Source organism: Daktulosphaira vitifoliae, unplaced genomic scaffold (genome assembly GCF_025091365.1).
Source record: "Daktulosphaira vitifoliae isolate Bord-2020 unplaced genomic scaffold, ASM2509136v1 Scaffold_1, whole genome shotgun sequence".
In the NCBI taxonomy this organism is placed as follows: domain Eukaryota; kingdom Metazoa; phylum Arthropoda; class Insecta; order Hemiptera; family Phylloxeridae; genus Daktulosphaira; species Daktulosphaira vitifoliae.
Window position 1 is genome coordinate 25,143,307 of NW_026099572.1, and position 18,295 is coordinate 25,161,601.

The window sequence follows — 18,295 nt, forward strand, 5'->3', positions numbered from 1 at the left end:
CAAATACAAGTGACAAATACAAAATTGGAGAAATAAAAAATGTTGTGCATGTTATGAATAAAAGAAATCAGAATAATTATTTTTATTTGAATGATATAGAAGTAGAAAATTGGATTTCACTTAATAAAATTTATCTTAACGAAGTTATAAAAAATAAAGATATTTTGAAAACTATAATAATGCATTTTGGGGGACAAAGTCAGAAAATTTATAATGATATCATAGAAGATATTAATACTGCATATAAAGCTGCAAGGGATTGTTATTGGTTTGATTTATGGATTTTAAAAATACGAGATTATCAAAAAAAAGTTTTTGACATTTTTAGAAATGTAGCTTTGTATTTTATAAGGAAACATTTATCGTATTCATTGTTTAATAAAGATAACAGCAACACTATAATTAATAATACCTATATGTACGAATTCTTGATTGATAATGATACATTAAATAATATATTTAAATTTAAATTGAGAGATATCTACTATCCTTTGTTTTTATTATCTGAAAAACCAAGTGAAACTAGATCCTATGATGATATAAATAGTGAAATTATAAAGGGTATTGATGAAAAAATTGAAATTTATTATTTCGTCAAGTCATTTAATATGAGTAATGAAGATGATGAAGATATTAAAAAATCATTAAAAGATAAATTGGAAACTAACTTTCAAAAGTTTAATCATTTTCTAGAATATTTAAATTGTGTATATCAAAAAATCGACATTAAAATCGTTCGGTCATTCATTGAGTATTCTACATTATACAGGTATGTTATGCCCCCAGAAGATCAAAAAAATGAAATAAAATACCTCGAATTTTAATATATATTTTAAATATAAAAAATTAATTATGTTTTCTATATGTTCATTAAAATTCATAATAATCCAAATTTTATTCCGAATTTCAAATATCAATAAAATAAACCATATTGAACGGTTGTATATGTATATTTTTTTTATTAGTAAAAGTTTTAAAATTTGACACTAAAGTTTTAATTTATCATCTATTGAACTTTAAATATTTGAATTATTTAAAAAAGTAAAGACTCATAAACTTGACTCATATTTAAGTTTAATCTTTTATATAGATGTAGGCCCTTAACGGATTCATATCCTTGAACTAAAGTACTACTGACTCGTCTGGGGAATGTTATATTTAGCCTATTCAAATATTTTAACATATTGCATTGCTATAACTATATTTATTTCATTTTAAAAATTAAAAACTATAAAAAAACATGTATTTTTTTTTAAATTTTAATTTAAGGAAGCCTTATGTATTTAATTACTTTAAAAAATATTAATTGTATAATAATAATGCTAATATACGTGCTTAAATATTATTAAATACAAATTTTAATAGACACTTTTTGGGCACCTGTGGAGTCCAAATATGAATTGCGTCGGTATTTTATCATGACAAATTTTATATATCTGTAAATGTTATTAAATATTGTAATGCTGTCAGACTCAATCAATATCATTATTTGTTATCTATTAAGTTATACATTGCCTTTGATATGATAATGAGCTGTTGGTCATGTAAAATGACATTATTTTTAAACGTTAAAAAATCAAAGCAATAAGAATAGTACCATAAATCTTAAACTCTGTTATATTTACAAAGAATTCATTCATTTTACACGATCCACACTGTTAACTATTTGAGCTTGTATGCAAAGCTGAGAAGGTATTAATTTTACTATAATGTGTATTTTTAATTTTAATTTATTTTTTTTTGTGTCTGTTCCGCTTTTTTCTAGCTTTCACCGAACCGATTTCTTTATTTTGCAAAAAATAAAATGTCAAAAGATCACAAATCTTATCGTATCGAAGACATTACCCTCAAAATCGAAAACATTTTCCTCGTTCCCTGTAATTGGGGGTAACCTCAAAAAAAATTACAAATTTAATAATCGCTAATTTTGATATTTTTTCAATTTTTTTTAATTAAAAAACTGTCATTACTTTTTTTAAAAATGAACAAATAAATATAGGTTTTTTTTTAGATGCATAATGTCTTTACCTATCATTTGATATATTTTTTTATAAACTTGTCCCTTTACTTGCCCACAGAAAGGATTCAAAATAACAACTTTTTCACAAAAAATTAACTTTTGAAAGTGTACCAGAAATATTGACATTTTTATATACAGAGTGATTTTTTTATCATAACCCACTCAATTACTTACAGAATAATAATAATTTAAAAATTTTTTTTTATTATTATCTTTAGTTACACATTATTCTTGAATTATTAACTATGTAATACTTTTTAAGTTCATCCCTTATGCCTGGTAAGGGTGTCAACTTTGTTTTTTTAAATGGTAACACATATTTTTAATTTAATAAAATGTTTGAGTTTTTAATTCAATAATAAATGGCATTTGAATTTTTAATAAAACTTAATTTGTTTATTAGATATAAACATTTAAAGTTTCAAATTTTTGAGTTAATATATAGGTATAATACACAAGGGATTACAAATACAGGTAGCTAATTGATTTTTTATGACATCGATATTAGCAGGTACACAGCATTGTTATTATCAATGATAGTAAGGTACATTGTTGTGAGTTTATAAATACACTAACTGACAATACAAAAAGTATATATTATATATTGATAGTCATAATTGATAATAAACAATCCGTGACTAAGATAACAATGTCATAAAAATCCAATTAGCTACCTGTATTTACAATCCCATGTGTATTATACATGTATATTAACTCAACATTTTGAAACTTTAAATGTTTATATCTAATAAGCTAATAAAGTTATATTAAAAATTCAAATGCCATTTATTATTGAATTAAAAACTCGAACATTTTATTAAATTAAAAATATGTGTTACCATTTAAAAAAACAAAGTTGACACCCTTACCAGGCATAAGGGATGAACTTAAGAAGTATTACATAGTTAATAATTCAAGAATAATGTGTAACTAAAGATAATAATAAAAAAAAATTTTAAATTATGATTATTCTGTAAGTAATTGAGTGGGTTATGATAAAAAAATCACTTTATATACCTTAAATTAAAGCTTATGTAATATACTTTATTATGAAAAAAAAATATATTCAAAACTTTATTTTGTCTTCACAGTGAAAATGGCTACCGTATTCTATTTTTGTCTTAAAATTCTCGATCTTATATTTTACATTTTTAAATTTAAAATGATATAACTTTTTGAAAAATGATTCGATCAATACAGTTATATACTTTTTTCATTCGACATAGTTTTTTTTAAATAAAAAAATATTTTCCCTTTATATATTTATATATTATATGTATATATTTATGTATTACACTTATAAATCATAAAACATGTAATCAGAATGTAAATAAGTAAATAGGAGATCATGTAGCTTTTGGACTAATCCACCAATTTCTTAAAATTAAACGATATCAACAGATTTGTATCGAAGCGTTCCTTATGATAGTGATTTTAATCACTGTTAGATATCATTATACTTGACCCAACTATGCCACGTCTCCACTGAGCTGCGACCTTTCTGTGCTGGGTTTTTTATTTATAGAAATATAAATAAACAATTCGAATAAATTGTCTGCAAATAGGCACAAGTCGATAATACTGATAATAGATTCGAAAATGTTAAAGTTTAATTTATTAAAAATTTATATAATAAGAGTTCAAATATATTGATAAATTATGAATAAAAATCTTAACTCTTAAATGCATATAGTTTTATTCGTGCAATTTTATATAATTTCGTAATAAATCATAGACAATTTTACATAAACTCGTTATATTTATATTATTACTATTATATTTTGCTAAACTGATTTTATTTTATTGGGGAGTTATATCCCCAATAAAATATTGTTATACCATGAATTATATCTGTAAATAATCACAAAAAAACATAACGCATCTGTGCAACTAATAATTTTGCCACTTGTATTATATTATGGGTTGAAAAAAATTTTAAATTTAAATATAATTGAAGATGGCTTTCACTCATTAAAAAATATATAAGTAAATTTCTGTAATTTTATGGTGGATTAGGTCTAGATGTGTTAGTTTGACTATTTGTGTATGTTACACGGTCTATTGCAAAGAATCATTAGACTGTAGATATTGAAAGAGACATCCCATTCAAAATTTTTGAGTAAAATTTATTGTTGAGGGGTGAGCGAGAATATTATTAAATATATAAAAATTATTCGTACGATCAATGTTTTTTTGTTATTATAATTTATTATTAATAACACAAAATTTATCAATAATAGAAAGTGATGTAATTAATATGTAAATCGTAACGCACCGAACAGCTTGGTGTATAGCGGTGTACTGGTCTAAGATAAAAAATACAAAAATGCGATAAGAGCCGTTTATTCTAGCGGCCGTTAAATATAACATAGGCCGCAACATTTATAATGTATACATTAAAATAGTCTGTTACGCTTGTAATTGAAAGATAAAATATAAGGGTAAACAAAATTCAAATGACCACAGCTGTTTAAAAAGTTTTGTTAAGAAAATACGACACCACGGAAAACTAAAATAAATATTGCACGTTTTATAAAGTTTTCATTTTTAGTTAAAATGATTCAATATCAATATTTTTTTAATTGGTTTAGTTAGTGACATTAAGTCATCAGTTATAGACTAAAAATCATTTTCTGAAGAAACTATTTTTCAATTTAAATTTGTTTAAAAACTTTTAACTTTTAATCTTTGAAAAAATGTTTTACTGTTTGTTGATTACATTATTTAAATATATTTAGTCGTTGGAAACACTGTTCTTACTATAAATTTACGATCGTAAATTAAAATAAAATTTAAAAAATATGGCTCACAATAGTGTTCCAAGGATCTGAAAGGGATAGAGAATTTCTTAAGTGATGCTGTAAAACTTAACATATGAAAATAATTAATTTATATAAAATAGCACAAAATTATTCAAAATCACAGAGCATTTCAAATTAGAGCTAATAAACCCTCTATAAAACTCAATTTAGAAAACCAATTAAACGTTGAATTAAATTAAGCAAAATTTAATAACAATATAATAATTTGATTTAAAATTGTACAAATAAACAATTATCATAAATAAAATCGTTGTCATAAAAATAAAATTTCATAATTCCAATAAACTTTCTACGGACTCGTTTTGAATTTTAAAATCAATTACAAAAAAATAAAAATTATAAAACCAACAACAATATACAATTTTTGGGTATAGCAAATATTTTATATATTGAATTTTTATTAATAATATAATGAATATGAAGTATAAAATATGTTATCGAATAAATTAATTTAAACACTATGTGTAAAGTAAAACATTGGATTGGTTCTTAAATTAAATAAAAACAAGCAATTTTATTTTATTTGTCACTTGTCGTTTGTTAATCGAAAAGCAACACCAATTAATTGTTCACTTAGGGGTGAATAATAACATAATTTTATAAAAATTGGCGCCTTCGCGCAATTAATACGTACACGAAAGAAAAATTGCTGTATTATTTGTTAATATGAGGTTAAAATCTCTTTTAATAAAGAAAATGTAAGTAAATTATTTGATTTTTAAATAAATTTAAAATTCCTAGAATTAAATGGCTTCTTTAAAGAACCATTTAATATATTTAGAATATTATTTTGTTGATATTCATATAAATATTTGCATTCAACTTATTGAATTAACAAGTTTCAACTTAATTTTAATTTAAATGTTGAACGCCACAATATACAAAAATAATATAGTAAAATTAATATAACTGTAATTTTGTTATTTTAAATTATAACAAAATTAATGTATTGTTGTATACATAATATTATTTTAATAATAACCAATTTTGTTTTTACTTAATCTGAGATATGGGAAAGACTGAAGTAAATTTTAAAGTACATAATTATTTTATATCATTTAAATATTATTATTAGAAAGAAAATTTAAAAAAAAACCAATAAATTATTACAATAATTTTTATATTAGACGTTCTTATAACTACAACAAAAGTAAATTTATTGAAGAAAAATAAAAATTGATTCTTAGAGATATTTTAAGAAAACCTCCTTTTTTTGTTTAAGAATTTTTCAAAAATTGAGAATTAAAATATTATACTGTTAGACTTAAAATGTTATATTGTATTATTAATGAGTGAACCTTATTTCATAAAATTGGAAATACTTAGATCTAAACTCTTAATCATGTGTAATTAGATTTATAAAGAAACTATACAATTTTTCAGGTTGATTATACATGTTTAATTTTTACCGACATAGAGTTACAAACAGTTCAATAATGATAAATTTTTAGTTTTTCGTAAAAATTGCTCAATGAAAAATTAAATCATAGAATATAAATTTCAGATCCAATTATTTTATACAAAATTAAGATTTAAATTTTTTATCGTAAACCTATAATTATCTTGCAAAATTACAATGCACACAATTTTGTTCAAGTAAATAAAATGTTCATATTTACAAATGTTCTGTTATATTTGTTGAATGATCAAATATACAACGTAATGTTAAACATTAAATTTTCTAAATTCATGATCCGTATTTAAAACCTTATATACCAATTGTATTACTACTCTTATTTTAGCTGTAATAATATATTATCTACTTATTATTATATAAATAAGTAGGTAGTTTTTTAATTATTATAGCAATACAGTTTTCTTATGTATGTTATGCGTTAATCAATGAGGCTTAAGGATAAGTTCGTTAAGATGGTAGTAAAACCAGCTATGATGTATAGTACAGAGTGTAGGACAATTGACAAGAGAATAGAGCTGAGAATGAGTGTAGCAGAGATGAGAATTCTTAGATGGATAAATGGAGTAACTAGAGAAGATAGGATAAGGATATAGATTTAGATGACTTAGATGGCTTGGTTTGCTGCAAGAACAGCTGTGGAAATGAATGTTGAGAAAAGAAGAGATAGAAGTAAACCAAAAAGAAGATGGAGAGATGTTATTGAATACTATATAAGGCTGGCTGATATGTACGTAGATGATGTGACAGATCGTGTCAAGTGGTAGTTGAGAATAAGGGTAACCAACCTCACGAAGTTGGGATAAAAGTGAGGTCAAATAAGAAGAACATAATAATAAAGTTTTCTATTAAAAATATTAATTACACTTTAAAAAAAATGTGTTGTCTATTGTTTACTAAGTAAACTTGTAATTTGGTAGTAAACTTTATTGCTAAATACAAAAAAAACATACTTATATAATCAGCAACGGATTCTGTTACAACCTCTGACAAAGTTAAGATTTATTGAGTTGGACAGGTAACTCAATTTAGAAAAAGTCAATTTACATAGAACTTAAGGAAGAGTCAGAATATTTTCGAACACTTGTAGTTGCAGTGGCGTAACCAAAATTCTTGCATAAGGAGCTATGAGCTTTGCTTTTGTCTTTTCATATACACTTATAGAGTCAAATTCATACATCTATAATAAAAATAATTTACCAATGTGCAGGTACTGTCCCGTATAGTGATGAGCAAAACAAGAACAAGACCAAGACTGTCAAAGTCTTGGTCATAGTCTTGTTCTTGATAGCTCAGTCTTGGTCTTGGTCTTGCTTTGCTAACTCAGTCTTGGTCTTGGTTTTGGTCTTGCAAATCTAGTCTTGTTCTTGTTCTTGGTCTTGCTTATTTAGTCTTGTTCTTGTTCTTGGTCTTGCCCATAAAATCTTGTTCTTGTTGTGAGTCTTGTCACAATACTCTTGCAAAATCTTGCATTCATTTATATTTGTAAAAATTTTCTACTTAAAAGGTTTAAATAACGAAGTTATATACTTCAGTTTGTATATTAAAATTTAATTTATATGCCATAGGATTTTAAAGTTAGAACTTAATATTAGCATAAACAATATGGATGATTTTTTTATGAATAGTTTGGGGTATTAAAAAAAAATAAACAAATAAATTAAATTATAAAAAAATAAGACGTTATTGAAACAAAGTATTTTTTCACTTTAAACTGATGGCGTAATATTGTCCGAATGGTAACGCAGCGGATGTGCGGTCGGGGAGGACGCGATTTCGATTCTCCTAGTCGGATAATTTTTTTTGCATTTTAATTAATTTTTTTCATTGAATAATGAACATGAATATATTTATTTTATGAGTTTACCAGTCGCCGGTTTTATGTATCGATTTTTAAAACCGGTTTTAAATAATAATCGCTTTCTGTTCATAGACACAGTTTTTAAAAATTATTGGTTTTGATTAACAAAACCGAAAAAAACTGTTATAACCAGTTTTTATAAAACCAGTTTCAGTCTCCGCTTTAGAAGTAAACAAAAATTTTATCTAATTTTATCATAATGTTTGAAGCACGGAATATTTATTTTTAATCTTCTTTAATTATTTAAAATTAATTAATTACAATTGAATGACAATAAATTTTGAAACATGATTGTAAAATTTTAAGTTAATCGGTAACATCAGCTCATAGGTAATATTTAATTTGAACAATACGCGTAATGAATAAAAATCAAAGTAAAATTTAATATTGTCGAATCTGTCATTAATAATCTTAACGATTTTAACCAACAACAATTTTTTTTTTTTTTGCAAGAGTGCAATACTCTTGCAGTTTTATTCTTGTTGTTGCAAGATTCTTGCATTTTGAGTCTTGGTCTTGGTCTTGTTCTTGCAAGGCTAGTCTTGTTCTTGTTCTTGGTCTTGCTAAAAAAGTCTTGGTCTTGTTCTTGTCAATTGAGTACAGTCTTGATGTTGGTCTTGCTGATATTATTACAGTCTTGGTCTTGTTCTTGGTTTCGTAGAAATGCAAGACCGAGCCAAGACCGCAAGAACAAGAGTAATTCTGCTCATCACTAGTCCCGTAAAACCAATTATGACTGGTTGTGTACATTCTCCAAGATACATTAAAGACTTTAAATTGTAATTCAGGGCCGGATTTGACGGAGGGTTTTAAGGGCACTTGCCCCGGGCAGCAGATGTGTTGGGGACATCCGGATGCCGAATACTATAAAAAAAATTTTAAAATTTTTAACCCTCGGCTTATGAAAAAATCAACTTTAAAAAATAAATATTGTTTTGTATTTATAATAATTTGGTCTGCAAAATTAATACCGATATACGTCACATGATAACAAAATGACATTGGGGCATACTGCAAATACAATATAATACCACAGAATAGATAAAACCAGAAGTGACACTCTTAGTTTTTGCTGATAACAAGCTTATGTCGCTCAGTGTAGCCACTTAAGAAAAAAAAATGTATTCCCTTTTTTCTTTACATACGGTCACATTGTTCAACACCATTATTAATGGTTTGTTTGTAAACACAATGTTTATAAACATGGTTTATTGGTAAATATGAAAAATATATGGTAAATATTGGTATTAATGAATTAGAAAATATTTTTATTAATAACTTTTCCACACTTGCTATTGTAGATGGAGTTGGAGCCGAATTAAAAAATTATTTTTGTAATGTACCTTTTAACCACCCTTGTAAATGTTTTGATAAATTGTATTTAATTAATTTGTTTACAAGATTTAGAATATTTACAGCTATAAAACTTTTAAATAAAAATTTAATGTCTAAGAAAAAAATTAAAAATAGGAAATTGTCTATTTTAACTCATCTATAAATTATTTATTTATGTATATGATATTTGTAAATTATTGTAATATATGTTTTAAATAAATTTAATATTATGTGGATATTGAATAATTTTTTTTTCCTAAATAAGTCTTTATTAAATATACATAAAATAAAAAATATATTAAACAAACTAATTACACATAATGAAAACATTAATTGAAAGTTTTAAAATGGTGTTATATGTTTAGAAATAATAATAAAATAAATCCAAAAAATTTACTATGCAAATTTTCTAAAATAATTAGCATGTAAATAATACATTTAGAGTTCAAATCAACCGCCGATGTACAATTATTGTACAGTACAATGAATTATATGCATATAATTATTTATTTTATTGTTTTTATGGTAACACTGAGCGACATAAGCTCAAAATTACCGTACTCCCATAAGAATACATGTAATTTTTTTATCAGTGTCCATTCTGGTTTAATCTATTCTGTGATAATACTTTAGTAAATTGGTATATGTTCGAGTAATTATGTCATTTATTATTAAATAGCGTGGTGGTAGTGCCCGGAAACCCCAGGTTTGATAAGACGTGACTTTGACTTCTACGAATCGCGATACCATATTATAATAGCGATTAGCGCAGGCCGTTCGTCGTTGTGTTATTTTGTTTTCACATATCTTGGTTATCCTTTTTATTATAAACATCTTAGTACCTATCAAAGTTGGAATAAAGGAATAAACACACTACAAACAGCTAATTCAAACGTTCAGTGACCAGTGATCGAACTACTGCGTTTTGCATACATGTGTGTTAAGTTTCGTGTAATCGTGTGCGTAATTTTGTTGGGTTTTAGCTTCGATGCGAAGCTGAGAAGGTATTAATTTTACTATGATGTTTTTTTTTGTGCCTGTTACCACTCTTTCTCAGCTCTCACTGAACCGATTTCTATTAATGATACGTCAAAAGATCACAAATCGTATCTAGACATTACCCTCAAAAATTTTAAAAATTTCCCTCGTTCCCCGTAAATGGGGGAAACCTACAAAAAAATTACAAATTTAAAAATCGCTAATTTTCGAAATTTTTTCAATTTTTTTTACTTAAAACTGCAATAACTTTTTCAAAAATGAACATATCAATATAATTTTTTTTTATAGATACTTGATATCTTTACTTATCATTTGGTATATTTTTTTTGTAAATTTAACCCTTTATCCGCCCACGGGGGGGGATTTAAAATGACAACTTTTTCACAAAAAATTTACTTTTTCAACTTAACTTTTGAAAATGTTCCGGAAGGTCTGACTTTTATATATATCTTAAATTAAACTTTATGTAATATTCTTTATTATGAAAAAAAAAAAATTTTGGACTTAATTTTATCTTCACGATGAAAATGGCCCCCTAATGCTATTTTTGTGTGAAAATTCTCGATTTTGTATTTTACATTTTCATGATCAACACAATTTTTTTATGAGAAATAATATTTTTTAATATTCCCTTTTTCATTCGACATATTTTATCTTAATCAGGAAATTAATAAGAAACTAGCAGATCATAATAATTTGAAAACAATTAATTTTATAAATTATATAATATGTGTAGTGTTTTGGTGTTTATATTTATTACAAAATACTACAATTAAAATTTATAATAATTAATACTTTTTAATAATGAAAAATGATTTTATACATACATAAAAAAAGAGTACAAAATAAAAAGTGTCACTGGATTGACGAACAGCGCGAGAATAAAAAAAATACACGGAGTGTTATCGTACTGCAGTACATCTAAGATAAAACATATAAACATATATAAACGCATTCATTGTGACATGTTATTTAACATCTTTGTTAATCCCTACATTACCCCCTTTCCAGTGAAAACGATAATTTTACGTTAAACATACATAGTTACAAATATCAAATATAAAAATACAAATACAAATATAAAAGTGATACAATTCACAATTTACAAAAACCTTACGGGGAGGCGGATGGTTCTTCCTGACTTGGTTTGTTTTGTTTGTATTATTGTTGGTCTTGTAGTTGTATTTCTCTGGTTTTGCTGGTTCGTTGTTATTGATAGATTTGTGTTATTATCTTCATTTTCGTTGAAACATGGCTTCAGTCTGTCTATTGATATGATACATTCTTTTTGCCTAATTAATAATTTAAAGGTTTTTTCGTATCGTTGAACAATTTTGTACGGCCCTTCATATGGTTGTTCTAGCGGTTTCTTGACCCGGTCGACCCGAACGAAAACGTGTGAACAGGATGCTAGATCTTTATATATAAAAACTTTTTTACTTCCGTGGTTTGAAGTTGACACTGGGCGTATGGTTTCCATTGTTTTCTTTAGTGTTTCAGCAAAGGAACAAGGGTCTGTCGCCACTGATGACTGCATAAAAAACTCATTAGGTAATCTAATCGTACTTCCAAATACAATTTCTGCAGGTGTTAAACCTAGATCTTCTTTAATCACTGATCTAAGGCCCATAAGAACTGAGGGGAGTACATCTGTCCAGTGCTCAGTTTCGTAACACTTTATTGCCGTTTTAAGTGATCGGTGGAATCGTTCAACTAAACCATTGGCTGGTGGATGATATGCTGATGTACGTATTCTTCTAAACCCTAAAATTTGCGTTACTGCGGTGAACAGAGTAGACTCAAATTGCCGTCCTTGATCTGTTGTCAATCTCTCCATAACTCCATATCGAGCTATCCAGCCTTCAAATAACGTACGAGCTATGGTTTCAGCCGAAATATCCTGAATTGGAAAAACTTCTGGCCATCTAGAAAATCTGTCTATAGCGGTTAAACAGTAAGTACAACCACGTGACATGACCATAGGACCGATTATATCGATGTGTACATGTGAAAAACGATCACTCGGCACATTAAAAATACCACACGGACTTATAACATGTCGCGTTATTTTTGACTTTTGACACGCTAAACACGCACGAGTCCATTTCGCACAATCACTGTTCATCGACGGCCACACGAAACGACTACTCACTAATTTTATTGTTGACCGTATACCTGGGTGAGCGAGATTATGTAGACAATTGAACACATTGCGGCGAAATTGTTTGGTAAGATACGGTCGTTGTCTACCATTAGAAGTATCGCAGTAAATATTTGTGTTCGTAGTGGGCATATTTACGAGCTCTAGTTTTATCGATAATTCCGGTTTTGACAATAACGACAATAGTTCTGCGTCTGCTAACTGGTCGTAAGCTAACTTGTCATAATCTAGCGGTGGCGGTGCATTTATAGTTTCTATTCTCGATAACGCATCGGCCACTGTATTCTGTGTACCTGTTACGTGCCGTATTGATGTTGTAAACTGACTAATAAAATCAAGTTGTCGTGCACGTCGAGGTGGTAATTTATCTGAGTGTTGTGTGAATGCGTATACTAACGGCTTATGGTCCGTAATTATTTCAAATTCACGGGCTTCCAGCATATAGCGAAAATGCTTAATGGCTTCATATACCGCAAGAAGTTCACGATCGTATGCACAGTATTTTTTTTGTGTTTGGTCAAGTTTGCGAGAGAAAAAAGCAAGTGGTTGCCAAACGCCGTTTTTAAATTGTTCTATTACTGCGCCTATCGCCATATCTGACGCGTCACATCGTAATTGAATATTCGCGGCCGGATCTAGATACGATAATGTTGTGGCTCGCTTTAAGTCTTCTTTAGTTTTCTCGAACGCTCCCGTTGATTGATCGGTCCATACAATTGGTGTTTTGTCGTTTTTTTTGCTGTTTTTAAGATAATCGTGAAGAATAGCTTGTGTACTTGCTGCGTTTGGGATACAACGGCGGTAAAAATTGCACATAGCCAAAAAACGTCGAAGCTCTTGTACATTATTCGGCCGTGGATATTTGTCTATCGCTTCCAGTTTTTCAGGATTTGGTCTAAGACCGTTACCCGATATGATGTATCCTAAAAATAGTACCTCTTCTTTTCCAAATATACATTTATTCGTATTTATCACAATGCCGTACTCACTGAGTCGTTGTAATACACGTTCGAGGTGACTCAAATGCTCTTGTGTTGAAGACGATGCAATTAAAATATCGTCCAAATACACTTCACAAAAATCTAAGTCTTTTAAAACACCATGTATGAAACGCTGAAATGTTTGAGCTGCATTTTTAAAACCGTATCCCATCCGAACAAACTCAAATAACCCAAAAGGTGTTGTAATAGCTGTTTTTGGAATATCGGACGGTTCTATTGGTATATGGTTAAAAGCTTTAACCAAATCGATTTTTGAAAAAATACTTTTATTTTGCAATCGCTGTGTGATGTCTTGAATGTGTGGAATGGGGTATCTGTCCGGTAATGTGACTGCGTTTAACCTACGGTAGTCGCCGCATGGTCTCCATTCACCGTTCTTCTTTTTTACTAGTTGTAATGGGATGGCCCACGGACTATTTGAAGGTTGGCATATGCCCTGTTCCACTAAATATGCAAATTCTTTTTTTGCGATCTCTAGTCGATCCGGAGGAAGGCGTCTTGGTTTAGCGAAGAGTGGTGGTCCTTTAGTGATGATATGATGTGTAACGTTATGTTTACAATCCATTGGGATCATGTTTGTTCTTAATACTTGCGGAAATTTTTTGAGTAACTTAATGTATGCTGAATCGTCTTTAAAAGCGAAGATGCCCGAGGATATCGTCTTTTTAACTTTTCCGGCGGTGGCTAAATTGGTATTTTCATCAATTAGGCGTTTACTTCTTAAGTCCACTAATAAGCCGAAGTAGTGGAGAAAGTCAGCACTTATAATTGGTTTACTGACTGCTGCGACAATAAATTTCCATTTAAAAACACGTCTTAAACCTAAATTTACAGCAATTAATTTGTCACCGTATGTTTTTATTATTGACCCGTTGGCTGCGAATAAAGTAGGGTTACCATCTTTTATTTTATTGCGTTTCTGCTTAGGATCTGCTGGCCAAACCGAAAAGTCCGCACCAGTATCAATTAAGTATTGAGTTTTTGTTATTTTATCAACAATAAATAGACGACGAGATTGAAACTCACTACCGTCGGTCGTCTCGACAGTAGATCGTTTATAGTTTTCCGACGTGTGCTGGTATTTACACGGTGGTTTGCATTTAGTAGCCTTATCTTTGAATCGGTAATGATAATAACACGTATCATATCGTGGTCGTGAATTGTCTCGGCGCATAGGTGATTTTGAGTGACGCCTATTGTAGCTACGAGAGTTGCTGTTGCTAAGTCGCTCTACTGCTTGTGCGAGTGCTGCGATCTGGTGTTCCAATTTTCTTATTGTCGTTGCATCGTCAGCTTGTTCATGTGACTGACGGTTTGTGACCTTGTCACTAATGTTGGCAATGGAAAAACCATCATTTCGGCTGTCCGATACTTCGATAATTTTATCTGCCATCGAAGCTAAGTTATCCAACTTGTCGTTGCTAGCTGAAATGATAGTTTTTACCTGATGTGGTAACCTTTGTATCCATAGTATTTTGAGTATTTCATCAGTTACTTTTCCATTAGCTAGTTGACGCATTTCTGAAAGAAAATGGGATGGTTTCCGATCACCGAGTTCGACTTCGGTCAGTAATTTTTTAAGCCGACATTGTTCAGATTCGGAAAATCTTTCGATGAGCCGGGTTTTTAATGCTTCGTACATTTTCGTTTCTGGTGGATTGAGTATTATGTCACTAACTTGAGCAAGAATTTCACTTTCCATAGAAGAAACAACATGATGAAATTTACTTGCGTCAGCTGTAATTCTGGTTGTATAAAAAACGGATTCAATTTGTTTGAACCAAAGTTCTGGGTTGGTACGCCAGAAAGTTGGGATTTTAAACGCTCGCGTTGAATTCATATTGGGCTCGCCGTATTCGATATGGTCTCGGCCATCATTACCGGTCGCGTCGTCACGCACACTTACTATCGCACTATCGGATTTGTTGTTCATTTTAGAGGTCACCAATTTGTAGTGTTTTGGTGTTTATATTTATTACAAAATACTACAATTAAAATTTATAATAATTAATACTTTTTAATAATGAAAAATGATTTTATACATACATAAAAAAAGAGTACAAAATAAAAAGTGTCACTGGATTGACGAACAGCGCGAGAATAAAAAAAATACACGGAGTGTTATCGTACTGCAGTACATCTAAGATAAAACATATAAACATATATAAACGCATTCATTGTGACATGTTATTTAACATCTTTGTTAATCCCTACATATGTTATTAAAAGAATTACTAAGCTGGGTATAATTAAGGAAATAGAAGTTGATGTTGTACTTTTACTATTAAATAACTTAATAAGTGTTTATTTCTGTACTTTACATAATATGGACTAATATTTGTTACCATAGGAAAATTGTATAAAAACTAAAAATTCAACAAACTTCAAAATGTTGTATAAACGTAACTACTGAATTAAAATAAGAGTTTTTGGTATCAAATTTGTTCTTTAAAACTTATACATAAAATGGCTATCATCAAATCTTAAAAAAAATTTTAATAAAACAATTAATTTTTAAAATAATTTTTTTAAAATTGTAAAAAATAACATAAAACATATTTTAAATATAGTTCTGTATTGTAAACATTGATTAAAAAAAAAGTATAAAATGTTATGTAGTTTATAAGTTATATGAGTTGTTATTTAGATCCATTTCACTCTGAATATATTCATATATTACACTTATAAATCATAAAACTTGTAATCAGGATATTAAAAGGAAATAGGAGATTATGTAGCTTTTGGAATAATCCACCAATTTTTTTAAATTAAACATTATCTACAGATTCGCATCGATGCGTTTTTCTTTTTGATAGTTATTTTAATCACTGTCAGATATCATTATACTTGATCCAACTATGCCACGTCACTACTGTGCCGCGATCCCCCTGTACTGCCTTTTTTTATTTTTGGTTTTTTTAATTTAAAATGCGCTGCGCAGTGGAGGCTGAAAACTCCGAAGACTGAATACTACCGAAATAAATATTGTAAGTTCCATTCAATGAAGGTAAAAAATGTGTTATAATTGTGTAGTATTGTTCAGTTTATGTGATAGTGGCTTGTGGAATGATATTTTTTTAGGCGATGTATAGGTAATTTTTCCAGTTTAATTGATTAATTAATTTTAAATTTGGTGTCAATATTTTTTTCCCCTTGATTTTCATTTAAAAATTGATTTTATTTTTACAATTGTATGGTACAGAATACCTTTAGAAGGATCTAGTTGACCAGTTAACCCTTAAATTTAAGATACTCTCTGAGGAATTTCTAGTATAAAGAGTGATTTTTATATCATAACCCACTCAATTACTGATAGAATAAATATATTTAAAGATTTTTTTTTTTTGTTATCTTTTGTTACACAGTATTCTCGAATTATTATCTATGTAATACTTTTTAAGTTCATCCCTTATGCCTTGGAGGGGGGTCAACTTTGTTTTTTTAAATGGAAACACATATTTTTATTTTAATAAAATGTTTGAGTATTTAATTAAATAGTAGATACCATTGTAATTTTTAAGATAACTTTATTCGTTTATTATAAACAAGTTTCAAATTTTTTAGTTAATATACATGTATGATTTTTATGACATAGCTATCACAGTCACGGATTGTTTATTATAAATTATGACTATCAATAGATATACTTTTTTATTGTTAGTTAGTGTATTTATAAACTCACAACAATGTGCCTTACCACCATAGATAATAACAATGCTGTGTACCTGCTAATATCGATGTCATAAAAAACCAATTAGCTACCTGTATTTGTAATGTCTTATGTATTATACATGTATATTAAATAAAAAATTTGATACTTTAAATGTTTATACAGAGTGTTCAGTAAGTCAGGAAACGGGTTTCTATTGTCCTCATTGTTTGTAACAAGAGAACAATAGAAACCCGTTTCCTGACTTACTGAATACCCTGTATATAATTTATATACCAAATTTATAAAAATATATTTTTATTTAACATTTTTGATTTAAATAATTTTAATTGTACTATTTACTACCTACTGCCAATAAAAATTTTATAGTATTAAATTTAATTAATCTTTTATTATAATTTATAATTAATGTAGCTGCTATGGTGGTTGAATTTAAAAATTGTAATAAATTAAATTGTAAGATTATTATATTTATTTTTACTCTTCAAATTATGAAGGTTTAATAAATTTATGTAATATTATTATCTTTAAATGAATTTTGAAATTTGTGTTACATGAACATCAGTGTTTCAAACTTGAAATAAACACGTTTTAGGTAAATAGTTATAAAGTGCAAATTTGAAAATTTTAAAACTTTTATCCTTAACTACGTCGATAATGAGTATTTTTTTATTATTTTACTGTTAGGGGCCTCAAAAATAAATTTGCCCCGGGCATCCAAAAGTCTAAATCCGGCCCTGATTGTAATATTGACGTTAATGTTATCAATGTATAAAACTTGAAATAAACATCAACAAGAACGTCTTCAACGTGTTGTACAAAATTTGAATTATTACTGCGAAGCCAAATGTGGTTTTACATTAAAGTACATATATATATAGCATATATCAGTTCAATTGAGATATTTTAACTCTTTGGATAAATGTTTTTAATTTCCTATAATAATTTTTAGTAATAATATTCTCAAGTTATAAAAATTGATAATATTCAGTTATTTAAATTTTTTCAGGTT